This window comes from Sardina pilchardus, chromosome 3 (assembly GCF_963854185.1).
Source record: "Sardina pilchardus chromosome 3, fSarPil1.1, whole genome shotgun sequence".
NCBI classification, from domain to species: domain Eukaryota; kingdom Metazoa; phylum Chordata; class Actinopteri; order Clupeiformes; family Clupeidae; genus Sardina; species Sardina pilchardus.
Window position 1 is genome coordinate 2,324,056 of NC_084996.1, and position 15,197 is coordinate 2,339,252.

At 39.3% G+C, this 15,197-nt stretch overlaps 1 long non-coding RNA gene across 1 annotated transcript; it reads left to right on the forward strand.

The window, feature by feature from the left end:
• The first annotated feature begins 1,815 nt into the window (after positions 1-1,815).
• LOC134076019 (uncharacterized) lies at positions 1,816-2,800 on the forward strand. Its single transcript, XR_009938516.1, has 2 exons — positions 1,816-1,989; positions 2,501-2,800. It is a non-coding gene; the product is annotated as an uncharacterized LOC134076019 (long non-coding RNA).
• Positions 2,801-15,197: the final 12,397 nt, after the last annotated feature.

Sequence of the window (15,197 nt, forward strand, 5' to 3'; positions counted from 1 at the left end):
ATGTGTATTTGTTTATAAATTCTGGTCCGGTTGCAATTAATCACAGTGTGAAAGCGAACCGCGCTAAGAAAAAAAAATTGGTCCGGACCAAAGCAAGTAAAACCGAACAAAGTCCCTACAGTTGTGAATTGCTATCAAAAGCGTGGCGCACAGTATCTACGCTTAAGAGTCATTGCATGAGAAAACCAGGCAGAGGTGGGAAGATGGGGGTCGGCCAAATCGGCTCATACTTTGTATATGTGATAAGTATGTGGAACTATGAACAGCCATATACTTAAAACCCTCCAGCTGTTTTTTGTTATGGAGTTCTGGGACCCCTCTCAGAGACCCTCAAAAATCCAACAATTCATGGCTGAAAATGACTGAAATTGCCATTTCTACCCTGATTATCCTGATAAAGATATGAACATAAGCTTTATATTTCCATAGAGCCTAGGTAGCATAGTTTTAAAGACCAAAGGGTGCACCGAGGGGTTATCTACACCACTGAAAGCAGAATTTTCCTCCCTCTAAATTTCGGTCATTTTTAAGAAGCATTATCTCGTATTCGCAGTGGTTTTACTGTTGCTGGAGAAAGGAACATCTACTGATTCAAAAACAATTGTCGTCTAATTGGGCCACACATAATGTGTGCCGTGCCAGGAGGGTTTTTAGCAGGATTTGTCGTGTTTTGGCCTATGATAAACTTAGTGCCCTATATGTGGAGAGTACCGCCAACTGTGTTTGGAATGTTCAGAGCAGTTCTGCCAAGGATTGGTTCAGAGGTGGTCACGTGTTTTATGGATGCCATTTTTACTACCAAAAGCACTTTTGACTAGAATGCTTTCTAATGCTTTCAGATGGCAGTGTTTGAGTATCGTTGGCATTAAGTCTTAATATCTTCACCATACAGCGACCCATTTTCTCACTGGAAACTTTTCTGATAACGTTAACATTATAACGTTTACGTCATAAGCATTTTTAGTGATAAGACTTGTTAAGACATTTGCAGCACGGATTTTGTTTCTAACTACCCGGAGAGATGCCACTTCTGGAGGAGCAGCGAATACATCATCATACATCGTTCGTCTTAACCTTGTCTAAAAGGAAAACGGTTGGAACAACTCTGGTAAATAAGGTTTTTCATCTCATACTGTTATCATTTATGGTCTTAATTTCCTTGCATTTTTGCGTTTTTGAAGCACAAAAGTGGCTATTAAGACAAGCAGCCAGTATGTAGTGTTGTGTCGTGTGTGTTTACTAATAGTGCTACAGCTGCTTAGCAGGTAACAGCGATCTGTAATCATTGATAAACTTGTTAGTTTTGCATTTTCTTTCTTGTCGAGCAAAATAAGACAACGTCTTGTTTGCCTATTTTAAGAATGTCCTCCTGCTTGACTGAAATAGCTGGTCGGATAATTGCAGTTTGCAAGTTAGCTAGTCTTTCTATCAACGTTGTTAGAAACTTTACCAGTAGCCTAGGCACAGTATTGTCCAAATAAATCTGTTGAAATACACAGCATAGTTTGAAGATATGGTTTGCTAGCTATCTGTCAAACTTGGTAGGTGGTGTGCTAATCACGAATTATTAAGTGGTGTCAATACAGACTTCAGCTCTACACTGGTTGTGTAGGCTATACTTCAATCTGTCAGCCCTCTAGTGAGTGTGCCATGCTTTATTGAATCATGGTTTAAGGTGATGAATTATGTCTGTATTATATCATAGTAAATAATATGCTCCCTCTTTGTCTTTTTCGTTATTTTAGATGAAGGTAGAGAAGAGTCAGTGGCTGGTGAAGTAAGAGGGATACAGTTGTCTGCTGATTCAGTGTCCCTGCCCCGTCGCCTCAACATCCTCAAGATCCTGTAGGCTACTGCTGCTGCTCCTTGCTTCAGCACCTTTCCCCTGATGCCTGACACCCCTCATCACCAAATCAGCCCAGTCAACATGGACCCAACATGGACCCAAGTCTCCACCACAGTGTGCACAATACACTATACACAGACAGGGTATGTGATCGGTGTCAATATTGCATTCAGACAAATTGAAATTCCTTCCAAAGAACAAGTGCTTTCCTCAGCTGGATCAATTTAAGTCAAGATAAACAACAGCTTCCTTTCTTCATCGTGTTCTACCATTAACATTATTATGTTTATATTTTTGGTTAATTAAGGCACTTAGTTGCAGTTTCTCAGGTACACTTTGCTATGATGTCATTAGTAAAATTATTAGGAGGATGTAGCGTGTGTGGTGTTAAATGGTACTGCCTTGTATTATCCAAGTCTGAGGCTGAGAGAGGAGATTCACGGTCTGCTCCCTTTGTGTCCCATGTTTTGTGGGTGTGTGTGAGAGAGTGCGCGACAGATAACGAGTGTGGTGTAGAGGCATACACATTTAATGACAACCTGTGCACATTTCAGATTTTTTAGAAGAGCAGTCCTTACTACAGTGGTAGAAATAGTGGTATTTTTATGTACATCTACCCATTTAATGACAAGAGTTTCATTATTTTACATGCAGGACGAGAACAAAGGTACAATTGGTCTGAGGGGAGGACACCGCAGACAGCTGATCAACTCCATGTCATCTAATCAGGCCATGTAAAGGACCATGAAGGGATGGACTTGGTGGAGGACAACAATGTGACACCCGAAAAGAGTACATGGAGATCTCTCATCCTCATCCCTCATGCTTATATTGCATTTCATATAGGCCTAGATTCTGATGGTCTTGTAAATGTTTGTTACACAAGTCAGAAATTGTTGTCTTTGATTATTTAATTTGATTATAATAAATGGAAATATATTTTATTGAAAAATATTTTTGAAAACCTAGCAAGTTTGTGTGTTTTAGTATCAGAATGAGCTTGTATTGACCAAGTATATCTACAAGGAATTTGACTGGCATTAGCTGTTGGAACAATTAGACATACAGTAGTATGCAGTCAGAAGATGCATACTATAGAGCACCACAATATACATAAGGCACCTACCAATAGATTGAGTGATGGCAGTGGGAAAAATGTGATTATTGTCTGGCAGGTTTTGTGCATAAGGGTAAGTTATTATTTAACGGAAAAGTTTGAGGTCAAACTAATGGTGACCTCCATGTAGCTTTTGTAATAATAATAACTTTATATAATAATTGCCTAACTTTATGATAATAATATATTTTTTAAATAACATGTGTTCAATTAAAACTATTTTCTTTTACTGTCCCAGAGTCTATTGAAACAACATACTTATTGATAAAAAAGAAAATAAATAGCATATTTTAGTCTTGCCTCATGCACGGTCGAAATACATTGTATGCCTGAATCTGGAGGTCAGACGTCAAATCTAACAGTGATTCAAAGAGTTGCTGCGACATGTAGGGATCGCTGGCTTAAGTAAGGTAAGATGTTATTCATTGTGCCCTAAACAGGCTTATTTCACCAAAATGAAGCTTTCAGCTTTCTCTTACTGCTTTATTTCAAGTTGTTTCCTCAGACTAATATTTAACTGCTGTAAGAAATTGGATAAACGAAGTTCGCCTCGTAGGCGTTTTCAGAGCTAGCTGGCTCCAACTAGGCAACGTTTATCACTATTTATCTGGTCTTTGCTAATTTTTTCAAAATGTATAATGCAGCGTATTTGCAACAGCATTTACATCTTAATGAATGGTGATGCATATTATAACATTTATAGGCTTGTTTATGACGATGTTAAGCTATTTGTTTCAACATGTCATATTCGCCCTATTGACCATCATTGAGACGAACGTACGTGACGTCACTTCTGGTCGTAAAGATGGCGCCCATGATTTGAGTTGGCGATACTCTCCACATATAGGGCACTAGATAAACTATATTCAGGTCGCCATCACATGGCCATACCATGGCATTACATCACAAACAGATCTAATGCCAGATGTTTGCGATGTAATGGCATGGTATGGCCACTCGGTGGCGATCTGAATAGTCTAGTTTCAAATGTATGACAACCCAGAACAACAATGCATGCAGAGGTCTGCACTCTTTGAGTGCTTTTCTAGTTAAAGTGGACGTGAAACAGTTTCATTTGTATGGGTTTGAATCAAAGTTAAGCTAAATAGAATTGATTTGGCCAGAAAAAAATAAACGTAAAGTAATTTCCATCATTTAAAACGACATGTCAGTACAGCAATATCAAGGCTTTTATTTTGGCTCGCCGCCATCTTGCTTTTAGGTTAGCTATGACATCACTGGGTTGGTTGGTGAACATTCCACACTGATAGTTCATAGCAAGATGCATCTGGGACTGACATACGTAACGTTAATTGTGGCAGAAGACGAGGAGGAAAGGTCTTTAAAGGTTGCCAGGGACCCTGTGGCTACACGTTTGAACCAGTGAGGACAGAAAGACAAACGTGAATTGTTACAGTGGGTGATTTAGACGAGCCCCCGTCGATTCTCACAGGTGTGTAGAGGGTGGGCAACACCGCCTGGGGATGCGTTGTGGACTGGACACTGCACAGCAGTGCCGACCCCAGGGAGTCTGTTGCCAGAAGGCTAATATTCAAGTTATTTGCTTGGGAAACTTCAGTGCATCACTCAGTCATGGAGTTACCAGATACTGTGCTGTGAACAAGACGTCTTGGAAGTGTCTGCTCTCCCTACGTGAAGTTCGTGCCGAAACCTTGGACCAGCCCACCATCAACAGCAGGTAATTGGTCGCTGTAGCTAACTCTTTTTAGCACGAGTTAACGGTAATGTTTAGTTTCTCACTGTACAATATATGACCAGTGTTTAAAACGTAGACATGTTTGAAAAGTTTGCTGTTACATATTGATTTATTACTCGCTACATGTGCATTATCTGTCGCTTGATTCGGCTACCGTTAGCTTGTGGGCTATCGTTAGCAACTCTGCCTGAGCTAGCTATCTTCAGCTTGCTAACGTTGCAGGCAGATGATGATGATGATGATGATGATGATTTTGTTCGTACTGAGGGCGAAAAAGAAACGTGTTTTAACATTTGATCAAGGAAATATTGTTTTACGTGGTGATCTAACATAAAATGTAAGATGGTCCATGTGCCTTTTTAGTCTGTTCAGGTTAACTGCCTACAGACAGTTCACTCTGGGCCAGCTAGAGGACATAGGTAGGCTATAGGGGAAACGGGCCATACCAGCTTGTGTGATGATCACACTCAGGACTAGATTTCTATCATTACATTATTATGGCTTTTGAATACAAGTTTCAATTCTGAACAAATGTCAAAGACTTTTCAGTGTGTTTGAATCAGTTAATTTAATTGTTCTCATATTAGAAAGTAGGAATTTATTGAAATCATGCAAATGTTATGTTAATATTACTTGTACTATGCTGATTTAATGATTCTATTTTTCAGAGGGTTCACTTGAAAGTTCCTGGCGCTAATCTACTCAGATGCTTCTCTACTGAATGAGCCTTGTCAGGTTTCAGAACACCTTTATGCTGTGCAAGTGTGAGTTCTGGCTCAAAGGTAAAGGCCTACTGTCGCAGTGCTGCTCGGATCGACACAGACTTGGACCTGTGGACTGTACCAGACACAATGACCTTCCTAAAACGTAGTCTTTGCTGTAAGGATGGTCATGGGTAAGAACTTGATGACAATTCAATGTCATCAGTCATTGTGGCTTTGCTGCTGTATCGCTGCACTTCCTGATCTGTCTGGGTGCCTACACTGATGGTTTTTATTGTTTGCTGCTGTTCCTCAACAATGTCACAGTCTGCAATATGGTTGCTGTCTAAAGGCCTATTCGGACGGGATTAGTTTTATGGGGGGACGTAGAGTAATGCAGGTTTATCATATGACCTCTGTAATATAAATGTCCAATTCGGACGGGACTAAGCATCTCTGTTATTTTACCTGACATGGGAGGAGTAACTACGTTTACGTTCTGCCGTCACATCTTCGTCGCCGTGCACGTGATACTTTGCGTCAGGTACGTGCGGCATTTTCAGATTTGAAAGACTACACAAGTTGGTTAAACTAGCAAACGTTAGCTTTATGTTATGCCATAAGTAGTTTGAAATGGCTAACAATATCAAGCTAATAGGCAAACTAGCTAACGTCCTATTAGGAGCTGCACAGCATGTTATGTTTTCATTCAGACTATGGTGGAATTGTTTTCAAATCAGGATGTGACGAAATATTACAGACATCTTTACAGAGGGTCGCGTTCGCACGGGATTAATTTTACCTAAGGTAATTTCTCCGGACCGTTTTACGGAAGGTAAAAGTGTCTGTAAATGTCACCGACATACTCCGTTATGTTTACTGACATGGCGCGTCCGGACGGGACTACATTACCTGGTAATTATTACTTTACCTGATGTCACCCCATAAAACTAATCCCGTCCGAATAGGCCTTAACTGATGCATTGGATGCATGTGTGTCTCTCTGACCTATGGAAATAATAAAAATGCATGTAGTACAAAGGAATGCGCTCTTTGCATTTGTCCATTGAAATATTTTGGTAACATGTATGTGACTGAAAACGAATAGGCTGCGGGCTAAATAGGGTCAGAGGCCACACACACACACACACACACACACACACACACACACACACACACACACACGTACACATCTTCAATGGCCATGGCTGAAACAGGCAGTGCATCTCAAAATGTTCACTATTAACATCCAAAGCCACTTTCAGCATAGCAAGAGCATGCATAAAAAGGTTAGTTTCGTGGTGGGGATGAACTCTGACCCTGTTTGACCCGCTGCCTATAAGGATTGTACAATGAATGATGTATACTTCTGTGTATGCAGTGTGTGCATTATGGAGTAATATACATTAGAGAAATTGTAATCATGTTTCATTTTTGTGTATTAAACTTTACTAGTTTATCAGTGGCAAATGATTATTTAAATTATCAAAGGTATTAGGTCAGGTAAAGGTGCAAGAGTGGTAAAAATTCTTAATGGGAATGACAGCGAAATGCTAATTGGTTATATATTTCCTCACGCACTCACAGCCACAAAAACTGCCACGGGTTTGTTTCACGAAACCATAGTTGCCAGTTGTCAAATATAACTATAAGGTCTGCAAATGGTCATTGCCACCAACAAACTTGCTATGCTCTAAAACGCGTCCCTTTTTGTTATCATTATGCCCGACATGCGCCTATCATTCATTGTTTGACGTAGATGTTATTGATTTCGTGGCGGCCCTTTTTTGTGAAGATGGTCATCATGGGATTATGGATTTGCCCGTGCATGTAAGTAAGGCTACCATTTATTGCTTTGAAAGCTGGCAAAGGTGAGCAACATTTGAAATAGCCTACTTTTCTTGGTGAACTGTAAGGTACAAAATTGCCATCACTCAAACCCTTAGTAGATTTCAGCATAACTAGCACAATTAGCAGAGGTGCACTTGCAGGGTTTACACCCCTTCAGCATAATCTTTGAGTCAAATATTTGGGGGGTGTAGTTTAGGCATGTTTGGTTTGGTTAGGCTATGGTGTTGGTGTGTTGCTGAATTTTCTGGTTATCTGTACTGTATTTTTACTCTCATATTGTTGTTTTGCACGCCGTTGTACTCTTCAGACGTTTAGCAACTTTGCTAGCATTGAGAGTTCGTGTAGTGATATGACCTGAAGCTAAAGATTGATGGAGCAGCCTCACGTTTAAGTCCGTCGTGCTAGCCGGTTACCGTCGTGCCACTATCAATCCCGATTCATCAAATATTTTCTCCTCCACGTAGTTCTCTGATGAAGTGATCGCTAGCCTGGCATTACAACTTTTTTGTTTGGTTTATTAACGCAGCTTGCCAACGATAGGGACAGTTTTTCGGTGTGGTAAATGGTGGAAGTGAATGGTCTGATTCAAAACCTTAGGCGGTAAAACTGATGGCCACATAAAGCTGAAGTGCCCCTTCCCCCCACTGGTTACAATTTAGCATTTTGCTGTTTACAATTTAGCCTTTTCATAGTGTTTACCAAAGTTGCGTCCACGTAGCACCTGCGTTTACGATTGTAGAATTTTAAGCCAACCAACCCAGTGACGTAACGTTCTATTGTAGCCCAAGATGGCGCTACACAGTAGCAAAAATTTAACTTTGTAGGACTCGTTATTTCTAAACCAGTGTCCCTGACATCATTCAACCCATTCGGATTGATAAGAGTGAGAATCAATATTTCAAACAAAGAAAGCTTAATTTAGTGTTTCATGTCCACTTTAATTAAAGCTTTCTTTAACAATTTGTCATACAGTGACACAAAAATTGACCATAAATTACCCTATAGTGAGATATTATTGCCTGGTTTATTACACTCCAAAACCCGAAAAAACCCCGTAAAGACCCTCCTGGCACGGCGCACATTATGTGTGGCCCAATTAGATGACAATTGTTTTTGAATCAGAAGATGTTCCTCTGTCCAGCAACAGTAAAACCATCCACCAAAGCCACTGCGAATGTGAGATAATGCCTCCTAAAAATGACCAATTTTAGAGGGATGAAAATTCTGCTTTCAGTGGTGCAGATAACCCCCTAGTGCACCTTTTGGTCTTTAAAACTATTCTACCTAAGCTCTATGGAAACATATAGTAAGCGTTACTTGAGAATGGCCATTTCACTCACGCTTTGCCTGATTCACGTTCGGCGTGAAATGTATTACAGCTGCATTACAACTTACCGCCACTAGGTGGCAGTACAGTCCGCTGTAGCATTGCTGCGGTGTGATTGATACTGTAGCCCAGTTCTACTCATTCAATAGGCGGCCAGGAAGCAACCTCTAGTGGCCCAGCCCATATAGTATATTTCGGAAATGCCAACAGAAATCCCTAGGAGCCTAGTCACCTACAGACTGCAACACTACAACTCTTTTATTGTTTTGTTTTTTCGGGTGTTTGTCAATTCAGTCTGGCATTCTGAAAATGTTCGCAAGGCTCTGCACTTCGAAAAAGACGAGCATGAAACAAACTATTTGTCATAGTTCAAAATTGCCATTAACACAAGCAGCAGATTGAAATAACACTTAATGTTTCATTCGAGAGTTTGACTGCGTCTCTATAATAGTTCCGTAATCTGACGTAGCCTAGGCCTAGGCTATTTCCTCATGAATGTAATTCTGTAATTTCTCTTTGGATAGCTATCTATCTATCCAAGGGCGTCAGTTTAGTTTTCAGGGGACAAAAACGCTATTTTACAGCTTGGTTTGATAAGTGCTGGGGATAGTAGGGCGCTCAAAATCTGACCCCTGGGGGTCATGGTGGCCATTTTTCAAAATGGCCGCCAAATATGGATTTTGTAATGGGAAAATGGATTAAAAGCTGCCAAAAACTTTAAATACAATAACACATTTCACCATGATGCATATAAATATGAGCACACTTTCACATCAAGGCCTTTAAACTTTAAAATATAAGATAAGTTTTTTTTTTTTTTTTTTTTTTTTAAATGGCCACCAAATATGGCATTTTTTTGTTTTTTTGTTTTAGTTTTTTTCTCTCTTTTTTTGTCTTTTTAATGTAGGCCTGCATAACAAGAAACAGAACAAAGAAGCAGTAGTTCAACTATTCTGCAGTTGAGCTTTGAATAGTTACATAATTTAAGGCGAGACACGGCAGTTGAAAACATTGTTTTTGTGACCTCCGGTCAATTTCGAGATTTTGTGCTAGTTTGCTACCTTTGCATGTATTCTACCACCCTACTACAACAACAAAGTCCGATTTGCACATTTAGGTGTTTATTTCACGAACTTTTGTGTGCTCGCGCCTATGTATGTCTCCACATTTTCTCAAAAGTTCCCATTCTAAAATGTCATGTACTCCCGCGACCGTGATTCAAATCATATCGTGTCTCACACTGTTGGAAAGCCCTGTTCCTCCTGCATAACGCAATGCAATCCAAATATGGACATTTCCTTTGTATTGGCAACCAATCGCGAAAGTTCAAAGACGAGTCTAAGCTGAGAACGAATCTTATTGGCTGTGTTTCAAGGCTGTTTTCTCAAAACGAGTTATTAGCGGTTTTGAGTCATTTTCCGGTAGATACTTCTCAGCCTCTGTAGCACCTATCTACACCAAACTTTCCAGTTATACACTTAACAGTATTCTGAAGACATTTACAGAGGGATTTGTTAATACATCATTCCTGGCCTGATTTATGTGACATGTTAATCAAAAAAGCATGGCAAAAATCGTTTTTTTAAGGCTATGGACAGTATATTTGGATTTCCTAGGCAATGAAAGCAGATATCCTGAAGTCCTTCTGTAATTTTATTGTAATCTTGTTTGTAAACAACATGAAAGAATAATTTTGCACCTGGCTTTATCATATGCTCAGATCTATCTACCGGAAATATATGCAAAATCATGCATATTTAATGAGATAATGCCTCATTTGCATAATTAAACATACACATTTCAAAAACTTGTAATACATTTTTTTCTCATACTTGTGTAAGTAATCAACTGAGGAAGTTTCATGGTGATACCTATTATTTAAAAATTTTACCCTATTCAACTGTAGTGTCTCGCCTTAATTAATAACGTAACATATAAGATTCCATGCTGAATTCAATGACCACTTTTGTCTCGGTCAAGAAGCAAAGAAATTATTAACACAGCTTTACACTCTCTGATATTCGCACTCACAGAAACATAAAGCAGTACACTGCAGTGATGCTGCTCTGTACCAACATGATTATACTGCAGTAACTTCTTGTTTCCTGATAGTGGCCACCATGGATACCCTAGCAACAAATGTTTCAAAATAAAAGTCCTCACTAGCAAGTTAGCATGGTTAGCATTTTTAGCATAACTGCTAGAAATCATTAGCTTAGTTAGCTAATCAACCTGGTTAGCATTGTTAGCCTTTTTAACATAACTGCAAGAAATCATCAACTAAGTCAGCTAATCAACCTGGTTAGCATTGTTAAAAAATTTAGCATTGTTAGCATAGTTAGCATTTTTAACATTACTGCTAGAAATCATCAGCTAAGTCAGGGGTCTCCAACCTTTTTCGCACCAAGGACCGGTTTGCTTCTCAATTTTCTTTCATGGACCGGGGGGGGGGGGGGGGGGGGGGGGGGGTCCATGAAAATTATTCTAGAATAATTCATTCTTGAACCTACATTATGTGACCTATTAGCAAAATCTCTCCTGTAGTGAAACACTGTATCTCATAACAACTGTATATTGCAAAATACAGCAACCAGGATCAACAAACACTACTTTATTGACTTTCAGTGAATATTTTCTATAAATATTCCAGTCCAGAAAAGGCTACCCCCTCACTGAGGAGTTTGCCTAATCGCCGAAGCACGCTCAAATGCGTCATTTGATGACGGTCCCTAACCCAGGCATCAGAACGAGTAGGCTTTTACAGGTTGTTCGGGTTGTTTTTTGCATCGAGATCGAAACTGACAACAAATTTATGCTTTTCTTTTGAGACATGACAAGAGTGTGAACTGTATGTCTCGCTGATCGCTAACTTTGCTTGACACTACCGTACGCAAGTGAACAAGATAAATGAAGTGAACTGAGACGGCTGATGCATGCCTGCTATCTAAAAACTGCAGGGGTCTATGGCATGTAAATGTGTGCCATTTATGCGAAGCACATTGAGTTTGCATGTTTTTTTTTTCTCTCGTCATGTCGCACGGCCCGGTTTGGAAAGTCCCGAGGCCCGGTACCGGGCCACGGCCCGGTGGTTGGGGACCGCTGAGCTAAGTTAGCTAATCAACCTGGTTAGCATTGTTAGTAAAGTTAGCATCGTTACCATAGTTAGCATTGCTAGCATAGGTTGCATCTTTAGCATAACTGCTAGTAATCATTACCTAAGTTAGCTAATCAACCTGGTTAGCACTGTTAGCATAGTTAACATTTTTACCATAACTGCAAGAAATCAGTAGTTAAGTTAACCAATCAACCTGATTATCATTTTAACATGATTAGAAATTATTAGTTAAGTTAGAACTGGAATGTTTCAGCTTTAAACTGTCTACCTTCACACTATCAACTTTCTTTAAACTATGTGTAACCCACCTCTGGTTGGTTACCAGAGACACATACAGTACACAATACACATGAAAACATTTGTTTCTGTTGCACTGCTCCAGTTGTTGCAGCTTGTGGAGTGCTGGTTGCTAGACGACCGTTCTGTTTAAGCTTTCCTATCGACTTATTCACTTTTATGATTCCTGACTTTTCAGTTGGTCTTATTGCACTTTCTAACTTGAGAGGAGACACGTTTTAAATGGGAAAATTACCAGAAATCTTAGTCACTTTTAAACATGAAGCTAGCAGGCGAGAAGCTAATGGTCTAATCCGATTCAATGATCTATGCTAGGCTGAAGCTAAAAGTTGTATCGCCAGACTCACAGAATGGCTGGATGAACGGGAACAAGGTAAACATTGATTGTTTTGCTCGAGGGGAGGTGGAAAATGAGCGTATTTCCAAAAATGGCGGAATATCCCTTTAAGACTACATATCCTGTTCAACTGTTTCCTCTACCCACAACTGTTTCAAAATAAAAGTCCTCATTATTTTTGCATTTTCATGCACTCGTAATTTCTTTGGAATTACATGTCTAGTTACAGTGCATGCAAATGCACTGTACTGTTCTTCCTAGGCTTCTTATAGTTATTATTCCGCTGATCACTTTTTCTAACCGCAATTTCTCTACAACCGTTTAACTTCATTCAAACTCTGTAACGTAGGTCTTCTAATGGATCGGGTTGGTATGACTTTTCAACTTCGTAACTTTTATACTTTTTAAACTATAAATTAAAAACTATAAAACAATTCCCCATAGACTTAACATTGGCCTCTATGACATCACAATCGGGTCATTAAGCAATAGGGAGGGAAAGTAATCTCATCGCCATCTAGCGGTTGCGTTCCTAGAGGCTAGCGGGAGGGGATGGGATTTTCTTTTAGAAAAAATACATCTTGGCCCATGATGGGAACTTAGTTAAATGCCCTCAATATGCTATGTATTTAGGTCAGCTCTATTGCTTCTAGTGGTCATACTTTATTTTTTAGGATCAGTTTAATTGTTTTGAGTTTGTTTGTAACATGGTGATAATGAACTACAGTACTAGCTACAGTAGCATTTGACGTCACCAGTTTGGCGCTTCATCTCCAACTGATCAAAACGGCAATTTGCTGAACTGGCTTTACATATTTTTGTAATGACAGAGAGCGATGTAAAATGCGTGGTAATTACCTTTATGTTGGGACAACTTGTGTTGTGCTCCTACTCACACAAGAGCTGGCAGTAAGTGTGATTGTCTACTAACTAACCAACTAGCTAACAGGCTAATAAACAAACCATGCTAGGCGAGTAACGTCGTGGAAGGGTGTCACGTCACTTGAAGTTGTAGTCCATTTATGAAATGAAACGAGCAATTACGGTTTTTTTTATTAAGGCGAAATAGGGTCTGATATTTTCACAGTTAGTAGATTATTACAGTATGAAGACTGAAAAATATTTTTGGTGGATAAGATCGCTGGAATAGCTGCGTAGTATTTTTTTGAAAAGTCGGTCTATGGGACTTAACATTGGAGCTGCTCTTCGATAGGAACGCAACCACTTGGGGCGCTGGTTTTCACTTTCCCTCCCTATTAGAATCTTATGCCAGGTGGCCAGCTCCACCTGCAGCAGCCCTCTCTCTCTCAGGCTTTAAGCATACAATCTCTGTGAAGACTACATATCCTGTTAACTGTTTCCTCTTTCCACAACTGTTTCAAAATAAAAGTCCTCACTGCAATAATACACTATTAAATCATTTAACAATTGAAACTGCTCAACTATTCAACTGTTCAACCATTCCAACTGTCAGTTATCATCAACTATGCCTCCAGTCAACTACATGAGACCTCCATGTACCTAGCAACCAACATAGCAACCATCAAAATTAAGCATTTATGAACGTTTCCTTAGCAACCAACATGATTTTACTACAGTAACTTCTTTATTCCTGATAGTGGCAGCCATGGATACCCTATCAACAAATGTTTCATGATAAAAGTCCTCAGTAGCAAGTTAGCTAGTTAGCATAGTTAGCATTTTTAGCATAACTGCTAAAAATGATTAGCTAAGTTAGCTAATCAACCTGGTTAGCATTGTTAGCATAGTTAGCATTTTTAGCATAACTGTTAAAAACGATTAGCTAAGTGAGCTAATCAACGTGGTTAGCATTGTTAACATAGTTAGCATTGTTAGCATAGTTAGCATTTTTAGCATTACTGCTAGAAATCATTAGCCAAGTAAACCAATCAACCTGGCTATCATTGTTAGCATAGTTAACATTTTAGAATACCTGTTAGAAATCATTAGTTAAGTTAGAACCTGAATGTTTAAGCTTTAAAATGTCTACCTTAACACTATCAACTCTCTTTAAACTATGCAACCACCATTTTTACCCTAGCTACACCTTAGTAACCATATCTACATTATCTATCTATAATTTTTTTTGCATTTTCATGCACTGGTAATTCCTTGGAATAGCTTGGTTTCAATCACGTGATTATTATGACGCGCCACGGCGGGACAATTTGAGATGGAGGGCAGGAAGTAAACAATGGACCACCGTCTACCGTTGCAGACAGTCTGTATTGTACTGATATAGACCCAATAACAGAAGGCAATGAAGCCAAATTGGCCAGAGGACGAAAAAATAATCCTGCTAGAGGAATACAACAAATGAAAAACTATATTGAAAAGCAAATTTGGCTCACATATAATGGTAAAACAAAGAAATTGTGAGGAAATCGCCGCAAAAGTGCAAGACGTATGGTGGTGAGGTGGTGGCTAGCTACACGAAGTAGGCTACAACAAAGTTAGAAAATCTAACGGTTATGGCCAAGAAGGAGATGTCCTGCCTTGGGAGTGAATCAAATGGAAAAGGTAAGTTTTTTAAAAAAAACGTTTACGCTATGTTTATTAGCTGCATAGGCTACAAAAGATGACGTTAACTATCTAGCAGGCCTAACTCATGCTTAGATTGCCCATAAAAGTTATCGTTATACAAACTTGGTAGGCCTAATTGACATAGATCATTCTCTACTTAATTTGTCTTTTGTAATCAGTAATGGCGATTACATTTTTCTCTAACGAACTTTTAACCTGATATTGCTTTCATTCTTTATGCTATGGATATGAATTATGATAATAGCCTATGATCAGCCGTTAACGTTAGCTAGTCAACGTTAGCTAACTGACGTCCGTTTAAAACTTGCTGGCTTATAACCCGAT